Source organism: Tachypleus tridentatus, chromosome 1 (genome assembly GCF_004210375.1).
Source record: "Tachypleus tridentatus isolate NWPU-2018 chromosome 1, ASM421037v1, whole genome shotgun sequence".
In the NCBI taxonomy this organism is placed as follows: Eukaryota; Metazoa; Arthropoda; class Merostomata; order Xiphosura; family Limulidae; genus Tachypleus; species Tachypleus tridentatus.
The window spans coordinates 87,879,127-87,906,687 of record NC_134825.1 but is presented as its reverse complement, the minus strand read 5'-3'; the positions used below and the strand labels follow the sequence as shown (position 1 = coordinate 87,906,687).

The following is a 27,561-nucleotide window of genomic DNA, read 5'->3' as shown; positions in this document are numbered from 1 at the left end:
GTATTTTTGTGCACCAGCATCACCAAGCGTGGGATACGCGTATACCCGATTCTATTTTATTGCTCGTTGGGATCTGTAACGACCTGTTCTTGAATATACTTACATTCCCACCATCTTTCATTGTCATATATTTATTCAACATTGATTCTCTGAAAAAAATATTTGCAAACGTTTACTGTAATTATTACTGATAACACTTGAAGTTTTCTTGTTGTTAATCAGCTCCTCTTTTTCCATTTAACAACTTTCCAATGTTCGGCCATCATTTGCTTTCTGTAAAATTTCTGCAAAATATTCAGCATCATATATACGTTATTTTTATGAATATAATGTTTTTACTTATGTAGTGACGGTGTAAGGAAAACTGCATTATAAATTTTAACTCTTGAATTACTGGCTCCAACATACCTTGTGCCTTGTTTCTCCTGACGTCTTGGAAGTACATTTCAAACATTATATTGTCTTGTCCTCATTAGTGATTTTCTTTAACTTCGGTTGGAAAGGCTTTTGCATCAAACACAAATTATAAAAAAAAAATTGATAATGGTTAAATGGAAGACAATTTCTATTTCATTCTCTTAAACATTGAATTTTACAGTTATCTTAAAAATTCTCAACTTGTATTGGTAGTTTGAAGTTTAATACATCTACACACACAGAAACTTTAACATCTGTCACTTATACATTAGTTCTTTTATTTCATTTCAATGTGTTTGTGTTTTAAGATTTACTGTGTTTAAACCAAAATTATCATCTTATGCATAAACAATGATTAAATTTCAACACACATTAGTGATGCATTTGAAGAGTAGAAGATTTATAAATGCTTCCTTTTTTCTTGTGCCTATTATATTTTACCATTCCGACTGTAAGCAGGCCACAACCTGTAGGTGCCTGTCTTTGGCATGATTTACTGGTTTGTTTTTTGCCATTTCGACTGCAAACAGGCCAAAGCCTGAAGGTGCCTGTCTTTAGCATGATTTACTAGTTTGTTTGTTTTTTTGTCATTTCGACTGTAAGCAGACCACAGCCTGTAGGTGCCTGTCTTTGGCATGATTTACTGGTTTGTTTTTTGCCATTCCGATTGTAAGCAGACCACAGCCTATAGGTGCCTGTCTTTGGCATGATTTACGAGTTTGTTTCGCCACAAGTTTCGCTATTCTGGTAGCTCATGAAGCTAATCTGTAAAACCAAATAAGGAAAATTAATATTGAAAAAATTTACACTTATAGACTATGATTCAATTATGTATATCATATACTCATACACTTTTCTTTTTGTCTAGAGAAATCGTTCTCTAGCTTTTTGTTAAACTTCTCCAGCTGTCCAAGAATGTCAAATGGCTTTAGAAGCACATCCTCTAGCATACAGTTTCTATCATCGCCATTTATTTCTTCGCTTGCCATTTGGCAAAGCAATGCTATTAATTATCTAGGATGTACTCCAACTTCATCAGTACACTCATCTGAAATTCTATTCAAGAAAATGTCTATTTGAAAAGTTGTCAAGTAAAATTTGAGAGTGTAAAAACTACATAATATTGTCAGAAATACAATATTTTAATACTGAGTTACTGTTTATAAAATAAATGCAAACTATACTGCATATCTACTCCCTTATGCTTTTGGAACCAGTGGTTGGTAGTAAAGTGTGAACTGTAAGTGCTGGCAGCCTGAGATCGAAGCCTGCAATGAGGTGTGGAGTCTCCTGGTAGGCTGAGAATGAGCTTTGTTTGTGACATATCATAGAAGCAGTTAGGATAAAGAAGGGAAGGGCAGTTGTGATTTCTTTACAGTCAATGCACCATTTTCTTCTGAAATGTATGATAAAAGCACAATTTTCCTAGAGAAAAATTTTCCATGGTGCAACAATCGGGGAGGGACATTTTTCCTGATACCCCAAAAAATTATCATCAGTGGGAAATATTTTATGGCCCCCAGTGACACAGCGGTATGTCTGCCAACTCATACCACCAGAAATCAGGTTTCGATACCAGAGATGGGCAGAGCACAGATAACCTTTTGAGTAGCTTTGGGCTTAATTCCAATAAAATAAACAAATAAAAATATTTTATAACTTAACAACTAAAAATAATTCACCAGTCTCTTCCATTTTCATATATATATCTATACAAAAAAATTAATAAGTAATTTATTGCATGAGAATTTTAGAATAGTGTAGAGTAATTTCCATGCAGCTATGAAATTTCGAAAAAATAAAAGTATTTATTTGGAAGAAAAGGATCGCATGATGACATTAAGTAATTATATAGAACAAATTTTAGTTTGGGTAATTACATAATAATTCAAATATAAAATGCCTGCAATATTTAATCACATTCAAGTAAATATAAAATTTAGAAAATTGATGGTAAGGTAGAAAGTACTACTTATCCCATCATTTCTGATCCTAAAAAGTCCCTGTAGGCCTAATATGTTTCAAACTTTAATGGATGCAATTGCCTGTTAAAAGAAAATATATGCTAGTATGTTACCTGCATATAGTTTGTAAAGTCTATTTCAAAAGAAAGTTTAACTTTAAAAAGTATCTTGTTAAAGTCTTGGTGATTAATACTGTCATAATTGAGATCAGAGAGAAAAGAAAAATCAGACTAGATGAAAGAGAGACAAGAAAAATTTAATACTAAATCCTGATAGCGACTAAACACGAAAGATAAACACCCGATCCATAAGAAAAATAAAAATCTATTAATTTCGAAAAAAAATATTCTTTCTTTTAAAAAATTGCTACTTTGGAAAAGCAACCAGTTTCTAAAGGCCAAAGACTTTCTAATATTTATGTAATTGGTATTGACGATAGAAATAAACTACTGCTGTATTTAATACATTTTCAATTTTGAATATCCTGAGCATAATACACTTTTTCACGTGCATCATATTGATATATCAGTTTGTGATCGAGGTGAATAACCCACTCTCTTCACTTAAATTCATTTTCTGAAAAATCGATATATATCAAGAATACAGGTTCAAGAATCATTAGCATAGCCGGATATCCGAAAATTCCTTTTGAAATTTTTGTCATCATGACCTTGTATCGTGTACGAGTGTGTGTGGAGACTCACGAGAGCTAGACGTGTAGGCAAAACCCATCGGTCACGACGGGAGACAGACGCAACGAAAAGGAAACTGTATACAACACAAGCCTAAATCTTAACAAACCAACCAAACATCTTCTTCCTACACAGTAACCTTTTACTCTTTAAAAATGCTAATATTAAAATATTATTGTCGAGATTTCATGTAGTATTCATTTTCCAAATTATAGATAACTGAATTCACGGATCTAGAGTGGTAGAATAGTTACTACGACTAAACTGTGAATCCAAGGTTGCTCACGGTTTATGTTCCGTTTGCGTCATTCTGAACGTTGAAGATGTTAACAAAAAAAGACGCTTTAGGTGATAAGTTTTGGCAAACATTTCAAATACTTAAAGTAAAAAAAAAATCGTTATGGAATTTATTCTTATAAATTTAAAGATAATTGTTTGTTTGTTTTTTAATTTCGCGCAAAGCTACAACACAGCTATCTACACTAGCCGTCCCTAATTTAGCAGTGTAAAACTAGACGGAAGGCAGCTAGTCATCACCACCCACCGCCAACTCTTGGGCTACTCTTTTACCAACGAAAAGTGGGATTGACCGTAACATTATAACGCCCCCACGGCTGGGAGGGCGAGCATGTTTGGCGCGACTCGGGCGCGAACCCGCGACCCTCAGATTACGAAGCGCACGCCTTAACGCGCTAGGCCACGCCAGGCCCAGACGGAAGGCAACTAGTCATTACCATCCACCGCCAACTCTTGGACTGTCTTTTACCAACGAATAGTGGGACTGACCGTCACATTATAGTGCCCCCAGGGCTGAAAGGGCGAGCATTTTTGGTTTGATGTGGATTCGAACCCGCGACCGTCAAATTACGAGTCGAGCGTCTTAACCATCAGATCACGCCTGGTTGTTTAAAGATAAAAACTAAGAAATTAAATCATTTCATTCTACTTTGATTTTTTTTCAATTCTCATAAGTAACCAAAGCGAAGTATTAAGTATAAGTTCCATAACTACGTTAATATTTTTTTTCAAGATATATTTCAAATACAATTATTTGTAGTTTTGCTTGTGTCTATTCCTATGTTGTAGGCTATCAGTGAAATGAAGAAACTGGAGAATTTTTTTGTAAAACAAAAAAATATTAATTTTTACACCTTGTGTATTCGTGCTGCTATCCAATAGATGTATCCTTCTCATAAATCTATTTATGCGAAGCATTTCACGAGTTTCATCAATCCTTTTTTTTTCTACTTCTATAAATGAAAGTTTTTTCACAATGACGAATAAACATTTTTTTCTCTTGATTACAAATCCATGCAAAATTATTGAGGTCAAAAGACTGTTGTTTTCTCACGGATTTATCTTTGTACCTCTTGAACGGTAACTCGGTCATTCGTAAGTGGATTTAAAGAAATGGGTAGGCCCGGCATGGCCAGGTGGGTTAAGGCATTCGACTCGTAATCTGAGGGTCGCAGGTTTGAATCCCCGTCGCACCAAACATGCTCACCTTTTCAGCCGTGTGGGCGTTACAAGGTGACGGTCAATCCCACCTATTCGTTGGTAAAAGAGTAGCCCAAAAGTTGGCGACGGGCGGCGATGACTATCTGCCTTCCTTCTAGTCTTACACTGCTAAATTTGGGATGGCTAGCGCAGGTAGCCCTCGTGTAGCTTTGCGTGAAAGTAAAAAAAAAATTATAAAATGTGTAAACGGCATAACTACTCCACGTTATTTCTTGTTAATCCTGATTTATTTTTCATTTGAATCTTTCTACTTTTTATTTTTGCATATTCTTAAAGTTTGGAGAAATGGTTCGGAAAAGACGTTAAACATTTCTGGTATGTTTTATTTTTATTAATGATAGACGGCAAAGTTCTGCATGATCTATTAAACCTGACGTATAATTATAACTGTGCATGAGCTGAACATGTTTTAAGTCTCAATTATGGATGCCTCACTCATATGGGGGCTTTTGGTGGGCCATAAAAATGATGATCAAATCCAACAATTTGGTCAGACAAGAATAACGCAAGAATTGGCGATAGATGCTGTTGACTGGCTTCCTTCATTATAGGTTATCAGCTCAAAATTAGGGATAGCTGTGCGCAAAAATTATAAAAAAAAACAACTGTCAAACAATACTGGAGAAGAATAAAAGCTCTGCATTAGGAATATATATTAATATTTTATTATCTATGTTTTGTAGGAGTAGATCATCATCACTTTGCACTCAATTACAATTCATCAATGTTTATATAATTTAAGTTACGACAATGAAGTATTAAAACACATTTATACACCAAAGCTGTTTATTATTCCTTGTTGATTTACTTAGTATGATTCTTAACTCATAATTAAACACAGACAATAAATGTTGTTTATGCATTTACTATTAAGTGATCTGATATAGATAATTCTCAAATTATTACTTATCAGGGATCAAACACAGAATCTCTGAATGGATGTTAATTAATACTTCATGATTGTTAAGGGGAAGTAGGATTTTAGGAAGAACATGGTTTCAAACAAGAATAAATAAGAAACTTGACATACAGTAGCAAGTAAAGATATAGGGGATAAGGAGATTATGTGTAGAAATAAATAGGGAAGTCCAGATATTGAGTAGAAAATGGAAATTTATGGCTACAAATAGAAATAAACAAGGAGAAGGAAAGTTTAAATAAAGATGAAGCTGTAAGATGGAAGTTTTAGCATTTATAAGGAAGAAAAACAGAGGATTAAAACTCTAAATTTAGAATATCAGAAAGATAGAAGTTTTTGTGTTTATAGGTTAGGATAAACAGGAAATAGAGACTGTAATGGAAGACAACAGGGATATAGAAGTTATAATAATTATAAAAAAGAAAACAAAGAAAAAGTTAACTATCTGTAAAGAAAGTTTAACGTAGAAGAGGAACATATGCAGGGAAGAGTAGATTGTGTAACTGTAAATAAGACGAAACAGGGGTGCGTAAGTTCTAATCTTAAACAAGGGTAAATAAGAAAAAAGGAAGTTGTATAACCACACGAGCAAAGATAAACCTGAGAGGAATAACGTAAGTCTATTAAAAGTGTAAGTGTGTGCAGGAAAGTAATACAGATAAAACAGAGAGTTTAACTGTAATGAAATTAAGTATTATAGAGTAGAAAACACAGAATAATGAACGAATATGAGAGAAGGATAAGTAGCTGCAAGCAAGAAGTGAAGAGACAAGCTTTTATAAATACAAAATGAATTTGTAAATATCTCTGCAAAAAGGGGGCGCTGACTTCTTAGCTAGATAAGTAAGATTTGTATACGTAAAAGAAAACCAGAAAAGGGGAGTAAGAAAGCGTACTTATACAGTACAGTAAATATATCTGTAAACAATGATGAGGCATAAAAGATAAAAGTTATGTAGATGTGTAATAAAAGAATAGTATAAAAGTGAGGGAAAAGAGAATATATAAAATACACAAAAATACAAGTATTTAAACTAATACGAATACCTTAGTGAATAGGTAAATAAACGTATCCCAAAAGAGTAATAGATACGTTAAACAAACAAATTATGTCTTTAAGTAAATATAAATTCAACTCTTAAAGAAATAGAAAAAAATATATATATATATATATTAAAATGTGAAGAACCAAGGAAAAGAGAGTTCAAAGATACATATTTTTAAACAAGGTAAAATACGTCAAAGAAACGGTAAAAAATACGTATAAGTTTAAAACAAGAATAAGTACTTCAAAAAAAAGGTAAGGTGTACACTTTTAAATAAGATCAAACTCATAAAGAAATACACATACACATATATATTTAAATGAGGGTAAACAAGTAAAAGAAAAGGCAAAGATCCATATTTATAAATAAGAATAAACACAGTTGTTTAAAATAAGGGTAAATAAGTGAATGGGAAGGTAATGATGCATACGTTTAAGTAAGGACAAACTTCATAACGTTAAATATACATACTTTTAAAGAAAGTTATTCATGTCAACGAAAAGATGAAAACTGTCTATGGGTGATATTGACTAGCATCTTCATTCTAACGTATCAGTTCAAAATTAGGGATAGATATGCACAAATAAGGATAAATAAATAATGGAGATTTAACGATGCAATTTTAAAAACCTTAAATATACGAACTTTTTAATAATGGTAAATAATTCAACGGTAAGGTGGAGGGCAAAAGTTTAAAAACAAGGTAAACTTTTGAAGAAATTAAATTGAATAGACTTCTAGATACGTTTGTTTTTTTTTTTAATTTCGCACAAAGCTACTCGAGGGCTATCTGTGTAGCCGTCCCTAATTTAGCAGTGTAAGACTAGAGGGAAGGCAGCTAGTCGTCACCACCCACCGCCAACTCTTGGGCTACTCTTTTACCAACGAATAGTGGGATTGACCGTCACATTATTACGCCCCCACGGCTGAAAAGGCGAGCATGTTTGGCGCGACGGGGATGCGAACCCGCGACCCTCAGATTACGAGTCGCACGCCTTAACACGCTTGGCCATACCGGACCTTTCTAGATACGAATAAAGGTGAAATACAATGTAGATACGTATGTAAAAAATACATGATCTTAAATAAGTAGACGAGTGGTTTAAGGCGAATGATTTTTTTTAAATAAATGTGTGAAGAAAATATCCCCACCACACACACATTCTGTAATAGGAGCTTTAGAAACATTCCCGAGAATGGAGGTTGCACAAAAAGAAGGTTTACGAATATTGTGCCTTTTTATAGTTTCGCAAGTCATAGCTTCTCTGTTCTAAAGCGTTTCAATGCCCTCTGTGGAGATCTCTAACGTGCATCTAAAGAAAAAGGCCGACATTTACTTTGTAATGACACATTTCTTGTTTTCAATCGTAATATTACAATACAATACTACTTATTTCACCTGAAAAATTCGTTTTATTTTTGTGCGTTAACTCAGTTTGTCGTTTCATTAAGTCATTGCACGACATCAACCGATTCCTTGGCTTCCAGACACGATGCTCAGGAAAGCAAACTTTCACTTTCGTCTGTAGGTGTGTCGTCGGGAAAGAACCTCTGTTTTTCACAGGACGCAAATGGACTTGTAGGCAGCAAAACCAAGTCAATAAACTAGTATTATGCCTACGCCACGCCTCTGTTCTTGTAATACAACCTTGTGTGGTACAAAATCCTGACCATGAACTTCGATTGCGATTTGTTTGTTCTTATGACTCGAGCTTCGGTGATATATACGAATCACGTTCGTATATGGGTGTGAGACAAAATTTTACCGGATTAAAACAAAATCGTTCAGACAGGTCTGTACGTAAGATGAAACCAGGCACCACCTCGATAAGCGATCCATTTTGATTCGTCCACGTAAAGCCTGTAACCGTCAATCTCTACTCCCCTGCATAACGCAATCAAATTCTGCGACAACCTGGAGACTTAAGCGTATCGTACTTTTTATATTTATATATATATGTCTACGTTTGTTACCTAAAACACTGAGATAATGCATGGAGACGAGACAAAAGTTTCATTGCAGACACATTTTTCTTCATAACAAGGTGGGATTCTACGAACCTCGCCCCCTTATCTAACCAGTTAAAGAGAGAAGTTTCAAAAAGCAGAACCAACAACTCTACTTGACTGCCCCGCCTAATCTAGATTAAATCTACAGATGTATGTTTAGTTGTTTTTTCATGTTGAAAATCTTGCTACTAAGATATCTCTCAACGTAATATATAGATATACAGAAAAGGACTTCAAGTTTCTTCTTCAAGACATAGATACATAAATATACAATATTATAATATAAAAATATATTACGATGAAACCAATGTTTTTTTGTCATTTTCAGCTATATGTTCCATGTTTTATTATGAAATAAACAATATTTTTCTTTACAGATATATATATTACAATACATTGTCATATTAATAACTGCTTTTGTTTCTTCGAGGATACATTCCTAACATATATTATTATGGGGAAGACCAAGTTTATGTTGTTCTGGTACAGAAAATAAGAAATTTTTCATCACTACATATGTAATACAAATTATTACGAGAAACATGTAAGTAATATCAATCATTGCACGGAAAATACGAAATATGTTTTTTATTTGAGACACGTACAACATAAATTATTAACTGAGCTATAGAACATTCTTCTTTGGTACAATATAAATATTTTGGTAGAGATAATGAGGCTTTCTCCTATATAAGCTGTTGTGAGTAAAATATCAAACAGTTGTTGGTTGACTGTGAAAGAGACATTCTCCTTTAGAATATATAAGTCATGACATTTTTGTTCTAAATATGTACAAGTTATTACTTGAAGTCAATGAATCTTTATGTTTATATATAACAGAAATCATGATATAAAGAGTGCAGAAACTGACACATCTTTGTTCGATGAGAAGAACATTTAGTTGGCTTTGATTGCATGTATTTACAGAAATAATCTTGACTATAGAGTAATGTTCTACCTTGAGATATCAACTGCTACTTTAATAATATATTAAAAAAACTTTATACAGTTCTTAAAAATCGAAAAGAACTAGTGTTTGAGCGAGATAATACCGTCAAGCTCTTTTTTTTCAGCCAATGTTCTTAACTTCGACTTGTCTTTAAATTGCTATCTGTGTATAATACATCATTTAACTCATATTCTTCTGAAACACATAAGTAGAAGATCACTTTTATGTTAGTTTATTAACATAGAAAGAGTTCTCTTGTTTTAATAGTACTGTGCTCTCCAGTTGTTTTGATGCTTTTTTATCACAAGGATCTTTGAGTATTTTTTAATGTTATAGCCACTTAATCAAAGGAATTAATTCTGTAACATTAAATAGTGTTTTTCAGAATACATTTATTACTAAAGCTATTGATCTTCCTCAGAATGATGTATTATCTAAGATATCAAACCCCTTTGTTTCTTCGCTCTGAAGCTGTAATGTGTTATTGCATAACAAATTTATTTTTTCATTGGTAACGTCTTAATAAAGTGTCAGTTTTTATTTAATTGTAACCTAGCTTCTTCATTGATAACTTATTACTGACTCTATCGGTTGTCCTTGATCTACAACTATCTTTGTATTTCCAGTGAATAACTTCTTACTAAAGCTCTTCGTATTCCCTGAAATATAAAATTGTTTTTCCATTAGTAACTTCTTATTAAAGTCGTTACTTATCCTTGAACTGTAACTTTATTTGATTCTGTTTTATACCTTCTAGGAAAAACTGTTAATTTTCTTCAAATAAACCACGTACTCATTTTTAAGTAGAACTTTAGAAGTAAGCCCATGAAACCTAGTTTCATCAACTACATCATAAATGGCTTATGCGAAAATCAATTTATTATTTCGATTTTGTTTTCGTTTCAATTAGAGCTAAACGCAAAACTTGTTGTCTTTAAATAGCTTTAAGTAAAGTTGAATCAGTTTTTATCGTAGCAGCTTTGGTAAAATATTTAAATCTTCCCCAGACAACTCTTTGATAATAATACATAAAATTTTCACTCTTTTAATATAAAGGCATTTAAAAATAGTTTAAACATTAATCCTACAGTCAATAGAATGTGCTTATAAGGGTAACTTGCATACTTATATACGACTTATGCAATAAATAGGAGAGCATCAGAAGTAGGAGATAACTCATGAATAAATTCTTCCAGATACAAAATTCATTATCTATTATGGTTAGCTAACTGCATAAGTGGCAATTGGCAGATAACAGCTGTTCAAAATGCGGTTTATTTCAAACCTGTTTCACTAAGCATCACGAGTTAAAAAACTTGTTTTATGTTCACTAGTTGATGATATCTTAAGGTCGAACAAAGTAAAAGATATTTTATTAGTTATAAAATTCCTCAAGCTTTATTTTAACAAAGTTTGTCAAATAAAGACATTGTTTCATATGTGTAGATATTCAAAAGAAATAAATTAAAACTTAAGAAGCTTTTGAATGAAATTTTGTTCTATATTTTGTTAATTGTTTGTTTTTGAATTTCGCGCAAAGCTACTGAAGGGCAATTTGCGCTAGCCGTCCCTAATTTAGCAGTGTAAGACTAAAGGGAAGGCAACTAATCATCACCCCCCACCGCCAACTCTTGGGCTACTCTTTTACCAACGAATAGTGGGATTGACCGTAACATTATAACGCCCAACGGCTGAAAGAGCGACCATGTTTGGTGTGACGGGGATTTGAAACCAAGACCCTCAGATTACGAGTCAAACGCCTTAACCCACCCGGCCATGCCGGGCCTATTTTGTTAATGACGCCCACTGTATCTCAAAAGGCAATAGTGCCAAATGATGTAATAAAAAGTTTCATACTTTTTGCTTTTGGTTTGTATTTATTCGCCTTTCCTTTACGAAAATTAACGTATGTTATCATGCATTTAAAATACTTTTCACAGAAGCCTAACTCTGTTAATACATACGAATTTTTAATTTTTTTGTAGAAATGTGTGTTTGTATTGACATTATCTTTATAATAAACTGGGAGCATAACTTTGTATCTCAAGTCACATTTACATAAGATCGCGTGTATTATCATCTATTTTAAGTAATATCGTGTAAAAACACAGTTTTTATCTGTTGTTGTTTCTTTGTTGGAATACAAGCTGAGGTACATGGCTGCTATCTGCGCTAGGCACATAAAGTCTTGAAGTGATTGACTAGAGGCAAGGCAGTTAGTCAAATCCACCCACCATCAACAAGTGGGTATTTTGGTCGAATAATGGTACATGTCCGTCTCTCTTATTTCTCACTCTAAAGCGAGATTTGGGGGGCCGGGGAGAGGTAATCACAGCTCCGAGCTCGAACCTTTTTTGTCCCCACCGCACTGTATCGTAACCTCATTTTTAGCGTCATAAGCTTACTGCTGAGTCGCTGAGGATCATCACCATGTATTTCAAATCGTTTTATAAATGCACGACATGTATTTTGAATAATCCTATGAAACTACGTGAAAATACGCACGTGCTACTTTGTATTTTAAATCATTTTACAGAAACTCACATCTATTATAATGTATTTTGAATAATTATACTCGCGTTTGTTAATTTGTGTGATATGCTACTATACAAAATCCCACTAGTGTTATTTTGTGTTTTAAATAAATGTATGGATATTCACAAGTGTTACCTTATACTTTAAAAAAAATATTTTATGGAAACCTATACGTGTTACTTTGTATTTTCAAACTCATTGCAATAACTACGTGCGTAACAACCTACTTCAGATATATTTCTTTTTCTCCATTTTTTACACTGAAACCTGCGTATGTTTTCTTCTGCCATATACTGACTTCATTCATTTGTTTCGCACATGCGCAAAGATTTTGTTATATACTTGGTGAGCAGACTTGTTTTACTGTGATATACAGGTTTGATGCAGGAACTTGAGCGTTAGTTAAACTTCGTTTGTAGGTTAAAGCGTGCACACACTCTGTCACATACACTTTCACCCACGCGTTTACTGCACACACACACCAGTTTTATCGGTAATTTGACAAAGGTCCCACCTGAGTTGTATTTATTCACTGTTTCAACATAACTATTTATCAATTTTGAAATTACAAAGCACGTGTTGCTGAATTTTCACTTTAAAAATTGAAATAAAGTTGTTTCAGATTAATTGAATCCATTTATTTGAATGTCCTGTGCTGTTTTATACACAAGCTCTGTAATTAATCTAAAGTGAGATCCCATCAAATTCGATCTGAAAGTAACGAGAAAAACATAGAGACACTAATGGCTGTAGATATAATGAGAATTTATGTAAGCTCCAAACACTGACAAGCACATAATGTCAGCCTTACGTGTTGGATACTTTTCCGTATGGTTGTAAGATATAATAATACGCTACAGTTAATTTCAAATTTATTCGAAGTCCGGACCTCGGTTAATTCATAGCTACCTATGGTTTTGCACTAAAATTTAAACCACTTGACTTGTAACTAAATTCGCGTAATCTTTTTAATATTTTCAAGTGACCTCCTCGAATTACTATTAGTTTGTATTCATGCAGGTGTTAATTAGTTACTTTTATCTGGTGAAACAAGAATCACGAAAACTTGATCATGTTAATTACAAGTTAAACGACTCAAGTTACAGCAACTTTCTTAGTAGGTAAACTTCTATTTCGAAGGAACAACTCACCTTCTATAACGATAAATGATTAATAGGTCATCTCAATGCTACAGAAAAAAGAAAGAATAAAAATAATGTTATGATGTCAGTTGGTTTATGATTCTAATTAACGAACGTTACCTTCAGGCTCGTCATCAGAGTCACGACAAGATTTGTGACATCACGAACATCGCATCACGAGAACTCGTCCCCTCACCTTTGGAATTTTCGTAAGCCACACTTACTGTACAGGCCCTACTAAATTTATTTACATTGTAGCCACCTCAAAAACAAGGTAATCTTGTCCTAAGGTAAACAAAATGCGAAACCATGAAGAGACAGAATCCTGTTTCTCTTTTTGTATAGAGTGGTTTTGACAGTACACGTCTTCTTACATTGTTTTTTATCTACAGTTTCAGTCTCATAACATATCCTGCATGACACTATTAAGTCAGGGTCTGGTTATATTTTTATGACTTTTTTAGAACTATAGTTTAATGGATACTACTATGCAAACAGCATATAGCTTATCCAAACTACGTTAATGAAGTTTCCCTTTGTAGAATAGCGGCAAGTTTGTGAAGTTACAAAAAATAAATTCCAGGGTTAGATTCTCCATGGAGTACACAACAAATAGCCAGCGTGGCTTTGCTATAAAACAACTAACCACCAAATTTCTACGTTTGACTAGTTCAATATTTTGAGAAGCTAACACAATATTACACAGTTTAGGTTTTCATAAACTAGAATGAATTGTTATGTGTTTATATTTTTTTCTGAAAAACCTGAGGATATTTCTATAAATCAGATTAGTTATTAAAACATGTAATTTACATAAACTATTATTTTATCGAAGTATTAACATCTCCTTTGCGTCTATTATTTTATTATCATACCACATAATTTTGTAATTCCGCTTATAAATGTTCTGAAAAATTCGAATACGTTAATCTCCGAACTTTGGAAAACCAAATTTTCATATTAAATTCCATACCGTGTATGAATACAGTAGAATAATTCATATATTGCAGCTTTCTTCCACGTGTACGTGTGTAAAATTAATTAGACACTTTCATGTGTTGTACAAATTAGGATTACTCTTCTACGGCTAGCTTCAAGAATCCATTATATTTAGCTAATTAATATTATAGCAGTTTTGTTCCAAAGATTATAAGAGAAAGCATTACTTTATGATCAACTTCTTTGAATCCCGTCCAAGAACGTTCAAGGTGGTTATTCTCATGGCCAGAACCTTGATGATCGGCCAAAACAGCCCTATTGTTTATGTGATGTTAGGAGTATATGAAGATGATAAGATAACGCTTCATATATCTCAACAACAAGTTTTGAAGGAGTGGAATGTCCAAATTTTCAACTATAGATAACGTAGCTTTAAAACTACGGTACTAATGAGCTCAAATCTTGTGTAACTTGAAAAACAAATCTTATTTTATTATTTTTGATACAGACTTACAGGCATTTTATCGGATCACATTAATTGTACTTTTTTTTTGTTTTTTGCTCACGCACTGACACACTTCATGTGAATCATTCTGTAACCAACAAGATAAATTATTATTTTTCCGAACAAATTTCCTGTAGTTCAAGGCTACCAGCATTTTGCAAGCAATCTCAACCATTTTGTAAGGGTTTTATATCACTTGTTCTATAGAAATGTAATTCTACATATTTTTGATAAGAAGTTGTTTTTAGAATTCTACGAATTATTAAAATTGTGCTATCATAATTGTTTGTTTTTTGAATTTCAAGCATAGTTAAGTGAAGACTACCTATGTTAACCGTCCATAATTATGAAATGATAGACTACAGGGGAAAAAAAAATTATTCAACACTGCCCACGAAATAGTAGGATTTGACAGTCACTTTTATAACACACCTAAGAATCCAAAATGTGTATTTTTTCAGTTTTTTTTTTTTTTTGGCACTTACAAGAAGCGAACTGCTCAAAAGTCATGTATGCTAACCACTGGGTCTTGTCTATAGTTATTACTTTATAACTTTTAATGACATTTCAGTACGTATAACTTTTCCGATTACAAAAATGTTGCCAAACTACATTTTACATACATTTTCTGAAGTAAAGATGTTATTTTACCTTTTATGTAAAATAGTCAATAATCTTAATTTTGGTTTCAAGTAAAACCGATAAAGCACTACCAATTTTCTCTCACTTCTGTGTAACTAATTATCATCAGTTTCTAACCATGTTTAGTTTATTCCTTATGAATTTTATGAATTAATGTATAAAGAAAACACATCTGCATGTATTGTTGATTTTTATATAGCCATTTAGAATCAATTCTTTCATAATTGATCAGTAACAAAAGCGCTACATATAGATTTGTTTAATTAAACGTAATTTTAGTGATTTATCGCTGTCACATCAGCTAATGGAAGTAAAAACCAAAACCTTAAAAAAGCTTAAAAGTTACTTACAACTGCTTTAAAGTGAACTGCAGTACATAATTTATCACTTTTATCTCTTTTAACACAGCTAAAAAGAGTATTTATATGTTTCACTTTGAATGTTTTTTCTTCCTATAAATTTATGTGATAGATGGTAAAAGCTAAACTCAAGTAGTCCAAGGGTTGCAAACCTGTGGCACGCGAAACTGCAATTTCCCCTGATACGCAATAGTGCCATTTACAATTGGAAAAAGAAACAAAGATACTCTATAACAGATTGTCCAAATGTTGCAGTGAGATAAAACTTGTTACTCCATCTGTAGAGAAATTCCTGGTAGGGTCTGGCACTCAAAATACTGTAGAACTCGCGATGACTACAACTCTGGTGCTTAGTAGTAAAAAGGTTGCAACCCCTTAAGAGGATTTTTTTTTTTTCATTTGTCAATCTAGGATTTCCTGGTAACTGTCACGTTCACTCATGAATAAGTTGCTTACAAATAAGCATAAGTGTAAACTAAGACATCGTGTTATAGTAATATTAAAGCTTTTGATATTTACTACTTGAATGTTACATTAAACAATTTTAGCAAATTAAACTAATTCCATTAAAAGATGCTTTATCTTTGTAATCACTTAATTTGGTCTCTTTAAGTAATTTGAGTAGAGGAATTTCGTCTCATAATATTTTCTACTGTAAACCTATTCTTTCCCTCACGCATAAGTTCAACTGTCTTGTGTCTGGTAGGTAAAATATTTTCTCATGTTCGATTAAGCTATTCATAGAATATCTTCATCCTTAAATAGCCGTTCCTAATCTTAAATTGATCTGCTAAGTGGAAGGCAACTAGTTAACAACACCCATCGCCATTTATTGGATCAATCTTCTTCCAGCAAATAGTGGAAGTTGACCACCACTCTTATAACACACCCACAGCTTTTTCTTTTTTTCTTTTTGTGTGTGTGGTAACGATGTTCCGGCATGTCATTGTCGTGCACGCTAAGCCACACTCGCTTCCTCGTTGTATGCAATGTCATTTTGAAAAGTTGTTTACTTCTTTGTCATTGCAAACATTTGGGGTGTTCAGAAAATTGTGTACGTATTACTGTTTTTGGAAATAGAAACGTCTGTTTATGATCATAGAGTTTACGGTTCGCAATTCGTTACTGAAAAACAAATGCATTATGCATGTTGTGGTCGTGACCTGCTTTAAGATTGAGAATCAAGTCCTACTTTTTATATCATAGAATAGCATCCCAATAGTTTACGGTGGATTCTATTGTTTAATTGCTTTCCTTCTAGCATGTTAGCTCAAAATTAGGGAAGGTCAAGTGCTGATAACCCTTGTGTAGCTTTAAGAGAAAGTCCTAAAAAAACCAAAATCGGAAAGACAAGAAATGTATATTTCTTTATTCTTTGATAATTAGGTTAACAACGTTAGAACTTTGCCTCAAGTTGCATTATTGTTTTAACCCGATGTTGATGCATAGTAATATAAAACATTGTCGAACAAATTCTGGTTGGTTAACTACATGGAATACCAAAGCGAACGTTGAAATGAATGTCCTGAAAGTTACAGGTAAAGTTAGCTATGAATAGGTCAACATTAAGGAAAATGTCATTTGCGTAGGTTTTAAGAGCCCCTTCGGCTCTTAAAAAACCCCAAGAAAATTAATTTCATGCAAAAGTACAGAATTCTTAACAAACTCTTAAGAACTTGTTAGAGATCCATTGCATGTTATTGTGATCATCAATGAGAAAATTCGCTAGTATCCCTGTGTTTAGCTGTGTATTACACGTCACAGCCACACATATTTTTTCCACAAATGTTAGTATATATGTCATAATACAATATTTCCTGGCAAGTTATACTTTAAGAATGATTTGCTAAATTAAATTCAATGTGTTAAGAAAAAAATATAAGAAGGAAAGCTGAGAATTTCAATGTGTAAAATGTACAAACGATATTATATACCATGTTTACATGTTGTAGAAATATTATCAATAGTATACTTGATGTAAAGTGTATTATGTATATTATAATATGAAATTCTACTGGGAGGATAAAAATTTTAAGATCTTTTATGTCGTTTCACTTCAGGACATGACTTCATGATTTATTCCCGGAAAAAACAGATTAACAACACCTTTTACTTCATAAGTTATTTTTTCCAGACTGACCTCACAGCATTTCTTCAATCTCGTAATCTAAAAACAAAAACAAAAACGAAGTCAACGGTCAATAGTGAAACTCTTTTGTAATTAAATATACCCTGAATTATCTTGGTATTTATGGAAAAAGTTCATGCTGTCTGCCACCTGCGAGTAGTTTATTGTGACGTCAGCACGTGATTAATTCTGACTTCTTGTTTCTCGCCATAAACATGTATGCTTCACGTTTGTAAATAAATTTCAAATGTCATGTCTTCTAAACTCACCCTCCTTTACTTGTTTGGGTCACTTGTCTAGTTAAGGTGAGATCATCTTAAGCGTTTTTTTTTCTGAAAATTGGGTAAGAGAAACGTGATATATTCGCTCATTATCTCACACTTTGATACGCCATGGAACTGTAATATTTTCACCGCATGACTCGAAAATAGTAATTTCAAAAGTATGGCCTTTATGAATGTTTTATTATTATTTTTACTATTATTTGTATGTTTATTTATTCTATGCTTGTCATCAACTTTAGTGTTATGCCAACCGAGAACCTTGGAAAGCTGTTAATATTTTGGAAATGCCACAACATACTATGATAGTATCAGCAATTTTCCATTTATTATTAACATCCAGTCTAGTACTTACGCTTTTCACCATGATATGATATGTCGCAGTGTTTTAAGTCAGAATACAATTATGTTTCTAGAACTAAATGTTTTACTAAGTTGATAGCAGGAAGGATAGAAAGGATGGAGAATAAAAATGGGAGGCAAAGTTTAAAAAGAAACGAAAACAAAGTGAGGTTAACTAAATAACCTGGCTTATGTTGTCATAATGTTTTTACAACTGGTTTTCGAGGCAATTACCTAAGAAAATGTATTTGTTTAGTTCAATGGCTAGTTTTTCTATTAAACCGCAATATCTATAGTGCACAATATCCATTGTTCAATTAAACCGCAATATCTATATTGCACAATATCCATTGTTCAATCAAACCGCAATATCTATAGTGCACAATATCCATTGTTCAATTAAACCGCAATATCTATAGTGCACAATATCCATTGTTCAATTAAACCGCAATATCTATAGTGCACAATATCCATTGTTCAATTAAACCGCAATATCTATAGTGCACAATATCCATTGTTCATACTCAGAATTCATTGTGACAGTTTTCAGAAACGTATTGCCAATTCAAAAAACTATCTCTAAATATAATTTCAAATACAAAAACAAAGTATTTGCCTGTGTTTGTCTGTTTTTTTTTATTTCACGCAAAGCTGCACGAGGGCTATCTGCAATAGCCGTCCCTAATTTAGCAGTTCTAATCATCATGGTTAATGGAGAATATTTTGTTAAAGACTTTTTCTTTTAAAATCGACGTTCACTGCTCTTCCTTTCAAACTATTGCGTCATATTTATAATTAATTTATTATTTCACGTTAGTTCTTTGTTATTTGTAATGCAAGATCAAATTCGCTGTTTTCCTTAATTGAATACAAAATCATGTCATTAACTGTGATCTTTGATACCGAGAGAAAAACATTAAAGCAGGTCAAGTCATTAAATATTATTCAACATTGAGTAAAATATATTTCAATATTCCATTATAGTGTTATATTTGACAAAGAAAAGTCAAGAGAAGAATACGTCATTTCTATTGTTTCTCAAATTACTATTTAATTATTTTTATATACAATCAAGAGATAACCAATCAATTAATTATTTATTTGAAACGTTAATAACAATATTGTATAAAAAAACCGTAATTACTAAATTCACTTTAGAGTGTGAAGCCTCCTCAGTTTATATTTTTATTTCGCTTCACAGATTTTTCAGTTATTTTATCACTCTTAGTGCACCAGGTGAAGTGACTGATTTTATTGTTCGTCAGACACTTATTAACACCCACGTTTCTCTTGAACAAAACTCGAGGGCTAGTAGAAAGTGGTAACAATGTTGTCGTTTTACTTCTCATCCGCTCTATAGCATGACGTCATTCACCTGGCTCACTTTCAAATTTAAAGGCATCCATCCGGCGTCATGCTACTTTCTAGAAAACAAACAAAACGTAGTTTATGAAAGATCCATCAAATAATGCTTCACAGGCAAAACGTTTTGTGATAAACATGTGTAAACTGTAACAGACGCAACAGATAATGTCAGATATGAAGTACGAGAAAATAGCTTACGTTAGAATCGCATACACTAAATAATGTGATATGAGTGATATTGGTAACTGTTTTGTCATCTGAACGATACCTTATGCTGTACAGGAGTAAAGCCTAGCCATAGCGACTCCTAATCTAAAAATACTGACTAGAGAAAGGAGTCTACAACCTATCCAGCTACTCGACTGTCACCTTCATAACACCCTAAATATGAAAGTGCGGGTCGTGTTCAGTAGCATATCACTGCCCGAATCTTGTGCCTTTCAACGTCCAATCTATCACAATAACCACTAGTTCATTAATGGCCTGTCAGCAAGAGATGTCTGATTGGTCAAATGAACGTAACTTCCATAACTTCCACGAACTACAGAAGTAAATACATGGCATGTTGTCACAATACTCGTGAAAACTTTGTAGGTAAGACTATGTTCATATACAAGAAATGTAAGAAAAGGTATATATGAGGTTATACTAAAAGTAGTGAAGGTCGAAAATATACGTTAGAGTTAGAGCCATAAAATGATCTTAAGGCAAAAGTAGAGCAAAGCGAAGGTTTATACCCTACAATTAATTACATGGATATGTAAAAGCCCACTATTTAAATCTTGGGTGTATTATAACCGAGATATCCAATCCCTTAGCGTGCGTGGTAAAAAGCTTCTGATTGGCTGCCTTCCCTCTGTCAGCAGCTCACAATAGAGATGTCGGTAGCCAGCCTTAGTAGCTTTGCTATAAATAAAAATACTAATTGTGTAAAATAATTTGCTATTATTACTCTTTTGCAACAAGCGTGTAAATTAACCGGTTAAAGTAGGTAAATCAGTTACAAGAATTAGTTGTTGCATATGAAGGCCATACTAAAATACTATTTTAACCGTATGGACCACAAATAGTGATATAAGATATTTAATGCTAATATTTAGATGCGGCTTCCAAAATGCCCATTAAACATTTTAAACTAGTTTTATAGATAACATTTCTACTTGTTTGCCTAAACACGGGACCTAAATTATGTTTATGTTTTTGCTTAGTACTGGACCAAACAAGTAAAACTACAAAACTAAATAAAAATAAGCATGAACAATATTTAATGTTGATGTTGAAATTAAAACCCGCAGCTCGAGTGTAAGACGATAAAACGAAAGATTGCAAGTCGCCAAACAATTTCATTATTACTGTTATTATTATTTGTTAAATAATGATGGATAAAGCGCATCTCTTCATTACATACAAGCTCAGCGGCAAGTCTGAGGGCTTGTCCTGTAAAATTCGTATTTTGGTTCTCGAGGTAAGCACAATAAAGATAGCCTATTGTGTTGCTTTTTGCGTATAAATAAACAAAGAAAAATGTAAATATAAAAGTATCTAACAATTTCAAAAACGAAACCGGACAAGTAAAATGAACTATACACCAAGAATTTATTTTTAAAGTAATTTCATGACACATATTAAGAGTTCAGTAAAATTTATTAGTTGTTTGAAGTAATACTCTCTTTTTTTTTCAACTATATTATAACTCATTTGTTTAAGGAATTATTTTCTGTGTATTCTATAATTAACTTTTGAAATAATTAAAAGTATGTGAGTTATGAGTATTTTATCTTATTTAACAATAAAAATAAAACTTTAAATCATTTTTGAGTGTCCAGGTTTAGCAAATGATCTCTTAACTTTTAACATTTTTTTATCGTTAGACAAAACAAACAAACAAACAATTACGAAACTACGTAGTGGAAGCATTCTGGAGCATGTGATTATCAAACTACAGAGTGGAAGTTTGTTTGTTTTTGAATTTCACGCAAAGCTACACGAGAGCTATCTGCGATAGCCGTCCCTAATTTAACAGTGTAAGACTAGAGGGAAGACAGCTAGTCATAACCACCCACCGCCAACTCTTAGGCTACTCTTTTACCAACGAATAGTGGGATTGACCGTCACACTATAACGTCCCAACGGCTGAAAGAGTAAGCATATTTGGTGCGACGGGGATTCAAACCCGCGACCCTCAGATTACGAGTCGAGCGTTTTAACCACTTGGCCATGCGGGGCCTCGGAGTGGAAGTATTCTGGATTATATGGTGATAAAAATATGGAAATATTCTAATGTATGTTGTTATAAAAGTGTAGAGTGTGTGATTATAGAACTTCAGCGTAAAAGTATTTTGAAATATGGTTATAAAACTATAAAGTCGAATTATTAGACAGTATATATACTTACAAGACTATAGTAGAATTACCTGAGAGGGCAGGGGTTTATAAAAATACAGGAAAAATATGTAGGGAGATAAACCTGCCTTTATTTAGCTTGAACACAGTTTTTATCCAAAATCGTTGAAAATGTGTTTTTGATCCTAGTTTATTTTCAAACAGATTTATCTGATATAATAAGGGATTAGGGTAATTTATCTCTGTCTTTTTGTGAAATCAAAGGACAAGAGTAAACAGTACATGGAATAGCTGTATAATGCTTTGATTAATGGAATTTCTTATATTTTTCATCTCTAAAAACAGTGCAATTCATTATAAAATTATTTTACGGAACTTCAAATACATATCAAAACAAGAGTAATATTAATGTGTTCATAAAAGGTGATACAAACCCGATCACACTTTACAGTGTTATTAACTGAAGACCGCGAAAAAGCCCTATCTCCTTATTATAAAAACTGTTTCAAAGTGATCCATAGTCAGGATTCTTATTTGGATCCGAACCAAATTTGGCCAGGATTGTTTCGTAATAAATTCCCATCTTGTGTAAAAGTTTTGTACACACCTTCTTCATTGAGATTAAGTGCATGTTTTGTACTCGGGAGGGTAAGGTCCAACGTTGACCTCTTCCTCCCTCTATGGAATGGTTATTTTGTTTGCACTGTAATTGAATTCTAGGTAATAGCCCTCATTACTTTGTTGTTGCGTTACTCAGAGTATGTTACATTTTGTTCATTATCTGCTGTTTTGATTGACATCTCTCAACATCGGTTAATTAGTTCTGAGATAAACGCGTTGAAACACAGGCACGTTCACACGTGAGGATAATAACATTAGTTGAGCAAGATAAGTAACTGCTTTCGCCATGTTTTAATCCGTGATTTCAAATGTCGTAGTGAAGAATCAAAATTTTCAGAACATTCCTTCACTAACACGTAAACTACATGTACTTTCAAATTCCTCAGCGTGGAAAATAAATATGATATAATGAAGAGCTATGCTTAGTATGTTATTTAATAGTCTGTTTAAACTTTTAACATTACGCGCCCATATAAGTCATTATTATAACTGTACTGTTAGTAATCTACAAAAAAAATAAATCCAAACAACTAAACGGATCTAAACCGTTAAACAGGATTTGTTCTTGGATTAACTCCAATTGTTGTTAGTCAGGCGTGGTTTTTTTTACTTTAACGGTTTCTTACGTGTTTCAAAGCTCTCCTCCTCAATTTTCCTCAAAAGAAGGCGTGATAGTAGAGCTCCGTTAAGATGTTTTAATTTTTTTTTCACTGGTTTTACAGTTTAAACGTGATGTAACCTTAATTTTTTTTTTTCCTTCTCTAACCTGAGTACTCCATGGTTTGATGACAATTGTGGCGGAGATCACTTTACAATACCTCGTTGTAACGTCAATTTCTGCTCTGGGTTTGTCACCTGTTTAATTTTTTATGCCTAAGAAAATAAATGAGTTGGAAAAAAAGATGGCGTTTGCGTCTCATATTGTTTCTGATGTTCTGACACAAACTCCACAACATGTATCCTAAAATGCTTTACTGCTGACAGTGTTTCTTAATTGTAAAAATAAACGCTGCGCATTTAATCAGAATAAATATCAATTGTGCTGAAAAACTTTCAATTGGCAGTAACCCTGAATTTCTTATACAAACTTTGATGTTTCATACTAAGCTTGTAATGAATTATATGTCTAGTCGTTTTGGTTATCGTTTACTCATCACAGCGAACTTATATTTACATATGACTTGAAGAATATAAAGCATTGAAGCGATCTAATTTATTATTTTAACTTATTCAGTAGAGGAGCTGTTTAAAATACCAACATTGAATATGAAGCTTAATCAATCATTCTGTTTACCGCTTGTCACTGAGTTATACCGGTTTTTGGGAATTCAAACCCTTTATCACTCACCCTGAACAAGGGTAAATAAAAACAAATATTATACAAACTGTGAGACCTCAGAATTTAAAATACCAGGTGGGTGTGAATATTACATTTTAACGTTCCTTCTCAAAGAACTCGTCTAATATTCTTATAATTGTTTCTAGATCCATGAGTTACCAACTCAAACACTCCTAAAACTTCATAGCTTAATTTGTATGGCATTAAAAGTTATTCAAATAGACTAGTTTTATTTAGAAAAAAAAATAGTTCTTGGTGTTGCTCATCTTGTATGTAATATGCGCTGTTTTAGCACCGAAAATCAACTACTTGAAAAAAGAGTTTTTCGTTTCCTGCCAAAAGAGGAAGTAAGTGATGAAAATGAAATGTTAAATACAATATTAAGCAGCTTTTGTTTCAACTCCCGCAGCTAGAAGGAATATGCTGTAATTCTTTCTACATCTGTGTCTTTAACGTATGCAGTAAATAGAGGTATGCTGTAACTCTCTCTATATCTATTTTTTAACGTCTGCAGTAAGTAGAAGTATGCTGTAATTCTCTCTACATGTGTCTTTAACGCCTGCAGTAAATAGAGAGTTACAGCACACCTTGTCTTTAACGCCTGCAGTAACTAGAGGTATGCTGTAATTCTCTCTAAATCTGTGTCTTTAACGCCTGTTTCTTCTATTTAATATTTTATAACGTTTTTGCATACCACACAATAAAGAAGAATATATTTTTTAGTTTCTGGTATTCTGGAAACGTCGTCACATTACTAGTGTACGATGGTAGTTTAATGTAGTTTCGTGTTTTTGTTCTGAGTACTGTTTATGCACCTACTGCCCTAATGAAACGTTACTATAGATGCATTAACAGCTGTATTGAGAAGCCACTATACAGAAACATTAATTGCAGTATTGAGAAGCTGCTTTACATGAACCTAACGTATTATTGAGAAATCACTGTTATGCATTAACCCCAGTACTGAGAAATCTATATTTAATAACATTAAGTGTAATACTGAGAAGTCGTGGTACGTACTGCTACCGCACAATTGAAAAGCCCCCTATATATGTAGTATTCTCATACTTACTGATTTCCCGACAGGTTCTTTTGATAGAAATAACTGCGATACAGGGATGTAAGTGAACATTCTGTATGAAAGTATTTACTTTCATTTCGGAAACTAGTGTGGAAGTAGAGGGAATGAGGGAGTGTCTGGACGGTTTAAATAAGATGAGTAAAATCTTTATTCACTGTGACTCAAAATGCTGAAAACGAACGGGTAACTACGTACGACGACGGGCAGGTCCAAGTTGAGCGAGTGACGAACCATTATACATTTGTAACACAGTACTGAAAAATTATTATACAAGAACTAACAGCAGCACTGAAAAGTCGTTATACAAGAACTAACAGCAGCACTAAAAAGTCGTTATACAAGAACTAACAGCAGCACTGAAAAGTCGTTATACAAGAACTAACAGCAGCACTAAAAAGTCGTTATACAAGAACTAACAGCAGCACTGAAAAGTCGTTATACAAGAACTAACAGCAGCACTGAAACGTTGTTATACAAGAACTAACAGCAGCACTAAAAAGTCGTTATACAAGAACTAACAGCAGCACTGAAAAGTCGTTATACAAGAACTAACAGCAGCACTGAAACGTTGTTATACAAGAACTAACAGCAGCACTAAAAAGTCGTTATACAAGAACTAACAGCAGCACTGAAAAGTCGTTATACAAGAACTAACAGTAGCACTGAAATATCAGTATTCATTTAGTTTCAGTAGTTCCGATAAATCACTATACACGCACAGCAGTATTAATAAATCACTGTAGATGCGTCTAGCATTTCCATTTATAAAATACCAGTATAAAAATACATAAGTACATGTCTTCAGAGTAAGAAAATATATCAGTTCCACTCGGTTCACATTTTAAAAGATTATATCATGATGAAACTGATCAGAATTTATCTAATCTGATAAAGAAGAAATGGTAATACAGGTTCACGACGTACATCCTTTTTTACCTGTATTAGACTGAAATTATAATGGAAACTCTGATGTCCCAATGATAACTTGGATTATTAAAGTGAGGTAAAACGTCTTTTGCAAAAAAAATGTCACTCTCACTATAAGATGAAAAGATGTTTTTTTTTTCAAAACTATTCACCATTTTTTCATTAACTTGATAAAAACTATCAATAATCAAGGTAAATGATGTTTGTAGAGGAAATTACACCAGTTGGCAAATGTCCCATAACAGACTCAGACGGCAGGAGATTTTTTATGTCAAGTAATAAGAAGTTTATAAATTACATGCCAATTATCTTTCCCGCTCTTAAATATTTCACGTTATTCTGTACAATCATCATTTAAACACAAAATTCTCTTCTTGTTTTATTCATTTAAGGTTAATTTTGGGAGAGATTTAGATCGTTTGTTTGTTGTTAAGCACATAGCTACATAAAGGTCTATTTGTTCTTTTCTCACTACGGGTTTCAAAACCCAGTTTCTAGCGTTGTATGTCCGAAGATATACCTTTGTGTCATCGGAAAGGCAGAGATTTAGAAACCTAGAAGATGCTTCATTCTATTGTTCTGACATCTCCAAAACACTTTAAAACACAATCATTCTATTGTTCTAACATCTCCAAAACACTTTAAAACAAAAATGTATTCAGTAAATGAAGCCATTCATCGTATTGTTTTTAACTATATAGTTTTAAGTCGACATATAAGTTACAGTGGATCGTTGAAAAGGATTGGCCGAAGTATGATTGGCAGAACAAAGGGATAATAGACAGAAACATTCAGAGCATTAATACTCGAGATTCTCCGTCTTGCGCGAGCATCTCAAGGTCGTGTTGCTGTCTAGCATGAGCACAGTTGGTTTATTCATTCACGGACATTTTTTTACGAGCCAAACAAAGTTCCTAGTAAAGCTCAAGGGTAAATTATTATTCAGTCCTATCTTTAGAGAATCGAAAATCATATTTGCGCGAACAACAAAATAAAGTCAGCGTTCAGGTGCAGTTGCTAAGTGTCGAGACGCAGAACTCGCGAGACTTAAAGATGAGCATGTCAGAAAACCTTACACGACCTAACGAGATACCAAGGTCAAACTACAGGGATTCTATCCTGAAACTACGTTTGAACATATCTGGACCTAACCCTGCTCAAGATTTTTCACTGGTGAGGTGGAGGCCATCTACAGAACAGGAAAAGAACTAACAGATACCCAAAATAAATTTTTCGTTTTTTTCATGAAAAAAAAGTATTCTATCAAAATAACGACGTGCCGGTCTTTTTAACCACCAGTGTATTCTACAAATATAAGTATACAGAAATACATTTCGTTTAGTTTGTGTTTTCTTGGTTCAGTTCTGTGGATATCAATCCTGAGTTTACGAAATATGTGGGACTAAACACCTTCTAATAGATAACCGACTGTGGTCGTATATTTGTTCCATTCAAAACATGTCAAATCTCATTATTTCACATATACAGTAAAACGCA

At 33.1% G+C, this 27,561-nt stretch overlaps 1 long non-coding RNA gene across 1 annotated transcript; it reads right to left on the bottom strand.

Annotated features, from left to right (window-relative positions):
• Nucleotides 1-19,430: 19,430 nt before the first annotated feature.
• On the bottom strand, nt 19,431-25,473 carry LOC143252131 (uncharacterized). The gene is made up of 2 exons (XR_013028862.1): nt 25,129-25,473; nt 19,431-19,812 (listed from the first exon to the last, which is right to left on the bottom strand). It is a non-coding gene; the product is annotated as an uncharacterized LOC143252131 (long non-coding RNA).
• Nucleotides 25,474-27,561: the final 2,088 nt, after the last annotated feature.